The 519-nt window shown below is 50.9% G+C and overlaps 1 non-coding gene across 1 annotated transcript; it reads left to right on the top strand.

Moving 5' to 3' along the window:
- The first annotated feature begins 221 nt into the window (after nt 1–221).
- On the top strand, nt 222–294 carry TRNAR-UCU (transfer RNA arginine (anticodon UCU)). Its single transcript has one exon. It is a non-coding gene; the product is annotated as a tRNA-Arg (tRNA).
- The last annotated feature ends 225 nt before the right edge of the window (nt 295–519 follow it).

Below are 519 nucleotides of genomic sequence, written 5' to 3'. Positions count from 1 at the left end.
ATATGGCAAGGCTTCCAGAAAATGACCTGGTTTAGTTTGCAAATGAAAGAACTTGTCTGTATCCAGAGCGGAGGGGCATGCATGGACTGAAAGTGGCAGCATTCTGCAACTGTCCTTGGCCAAGGCTCATTTCTACCCCCACCTAGCTGAAAGAAACTGTCCGGGGTGATGCATCAGCCCACGTGCCTTCTTCCTTCAGTAAGCAAGGCTGTTTAACATCAACCCCAGTGGCCTAATGGATAAGGCATTGGCCTTCTAAGCCAAGAATTGTGGGTTCAAGTCCCACCTGGGGTACTCTCCTCAGAGCTTCTGTATGAGCCTTCCCTGGGGAAGTCAAGGCACTTAACTAGCCCTCTGTTGTTGGCATAGATCAAGAGGTGCCTGTTTTCCCCTTGGGAAATAGAAAACTGCCTCAGGCCCTTGCAGGTGGGCCTATCAAAGCAGGTTCTTTGCTTTTCTTGCTCTCCCACCTCCGTGGGCTACAGAGAAGGTGAGCTGTCTGGCTCTCTTGGGTCATCA

Source organism: Chrysemys picta, chromosome 1 (assembly GCF_011386835.1).
Source record: "Chrysemys picta bellii isolate R12L10 chromosome 1, ASM1138683v2, whole genome shotgun sequence".
NCBI lineage: Eukaryota > Metazoa > Chordata > Testudines > Emydidae > Chrysemys > Chrysemys picta.
This window is presented reverse-complemented; position numbering and strand designations above follow the sequence as displayed.